Source organism: Nicotiana attenuata, unplaced genomic scaffold (assembly GCF_001879085.1).
Source record: "Nicotiana attenuata strain UT unplaced genomic scaffold, NIATTr2, whole genome shotgun sequence".
NCBI classification, from domain to species: Eukaryota; Viridiplantae; Streptophyta; class Magnoliopsida; order Solanales; family Solanaceae; genus Nicotiana; species Nicotiana attenuata.
Window position 1 is genome coordinate 59,685 of NW_017672568.1, and position 2,480 is coordinate 62,164.

Sequence of the window (2,480 nt, forward strand, 5' to 3'; positions counted from 1 at the left end):
AATAATTATTTTCGTTCCTTCTCAGCTTTCTTTAAATGTAAGCAATTATTTTTCCTAGTCTTTCTACCCCCTTGTTACGTGCATACTTAGCTTACCTTAGTTACCACACATATTGGAATTACAACTCATATGAGCTTGAATATCATTTCTGATTTTACTTCCCGTTCATTAGCCACGGTAGGTGCCATTTTCTTATGGAGTGCATACAATGTTGTTATAAGACCATTTCCTCCTTAGGTTGCTGAGCTTAGGTTGAAGCATTCTTCCTTACTTGCTCAACTAGTCTTTCATTGTAGTATTTAGGGAGGATCCTCTGACTCTTGTAAAGCTGCAAGCTTATTACATGGTATACTTGACATTTTTTATGCCCTTCCTCGCCTATAATTATCCATAGTTACTTAGCTCCACATTCTTGTGCTTGTTGCTTCTGAACTGAAGTTTTGACTGTCTTCCCAGTGGAACTGTCTTTTATTTTCGTAACATTCATACGGTACCTTTAAGTACTCCAACTCCTATCTGAATATTTCTCAAGGGACACGATGTCATATTTGCGAGACTGAATTCCCCATGTTGGGGTTCACTATGTTTATCTTGCACGATCTATTGATTTGTCTGTATCCTCTTGTCTAGCCATAACTAGGCTCTTCCTAAACTAACTACTAACTACTCGTTGGCCCATTCTCGTATCAATATTCTGCATAATCTTTCTTGGGTTATTTCCTTTGTCTTAATTTACCTCTCGCACTGGCTCCTTATTTATAAATAATATCCCGGGCAGGAACCCTTACTTCCTTTCCTTGATGTCGTTCTTGCATAATGTTCTGGAATTGTAGCATATCGGTAGGATTTGGATAAGTGCAATCTCATTCCTTCCTCATTTTTTCGCATTCTTCCTTTACCATTCCATAGTTACTAGAATCACTTAATTCAGACTTAATGCCACATCACTCCATATTCCCCCCTTTAGGGGAGTACTAAGATTTAGAGCTACGACGATCTACCTATAAATGTGTTACCTCTTCATCTTTAGCGTCTTTTCACATCATCGATGACCCTTACTCGCCTTGCGGTAATCTTTCTGTACCAAGGATAACAAAATTCCTTACTCACAAGGGGCACACTTAGTGTAGCTGGCACATATAGTCCCTTAAGCTTAACTTTTCTCACATTGCTTGCTTTAGGGAAGCGTCTTCCTGAATGACCATTCTCTAAATTTCTCATGAATATTCTTCTGTTGTCCATTCTATTATCGCCGGAACGAAATCTGAAATTCTCATTATGCCGTATTATCCAATCACTCAGTCCCTAATTCATGTTTAGTTTATCTTGTTCACCATCCCATATTGATTTCTATTATTTTGGGGTCTAACTTTTTCCTTCCAGTAGTCGCGTTGGAGTCACGAACTTATTTCTCGAAATGAGGATATGACTTTATAGCCTATACTCTTTAGTTATCTCAAGGAATGTCACCTCTCTTCTTTTCCTTCACTTGACTATAGACTCCGTAATACTGTTATATTTTGATCTACCGTTGTCATCCATGTATCACATCTTACTCATGATGCTTCATTAACTCTCTTCTTATTTCCTGCTAACATCTAGGTCTATCACTTTATTCTGAAAACTCGAACAAGACATTCTTTTGCTTTTAGCGCCCCCTGCTCCATCCATTGGCTCTTCGGATTGCCTAACATTCTTTCTCTACTAGGGACGGGAGACACACTAAGGTAATACTTATCCCTTCAAGGCTTCCAGTGCCTATCTTTGTAGTACTCATATCCAGCTGCACTATTTTAGAGTGCACCATCTGGCTGTCTCACAAGGAGATTTATTAGCACCTTTGTAATATTCTTCGGAAATATCAACTAACACAAACAATCCATTCGCCATTTTGGGTTATTCTAACCCCAGTCGGATCATGATATCCCGTCCTGTCTTAAACCATATTTTCTAGCTCCCATAGGGCATAACTGAGATAGGTGTGGCCAATTGTGCATACCTCTATTACTGTCGAAGGTAACTCAAAATGCTTATATCTCTTTTCCTGAATTGTAGATAATGATCATCTTCACTAACTGGGTACCTCGTTCCCTTCTTCACCTTGCTTCTTTTACTTGTTGAAACTTGTATCTATCTTCTAAGTCTCTCATTGCTTTTAACCATATTGGTGGATAGATATACTTGCCTTAAGGCTCCTTCTCAAGAAGCTTGTACACGCATGATCTACTGAAGACCTTACATTTACTCATCATAACATGATGCATAAATCGAGTTCCCCTGATTTAACTCTTCCACAGCTATATCTCTTACCAACCGTCTTTCTGGATGTAGGCATCGTCGTATTATGAATAAGACAGAGTTTAGGCAATTGAGTTCATACAACTGAGCTCTACCACACGATCTAGAGTAGGAAGAAAGAGTGACAGTCTTAAATGACCTGTAGCCTCCTGCTTATAAGTGTGGTGCACAACACACGATCT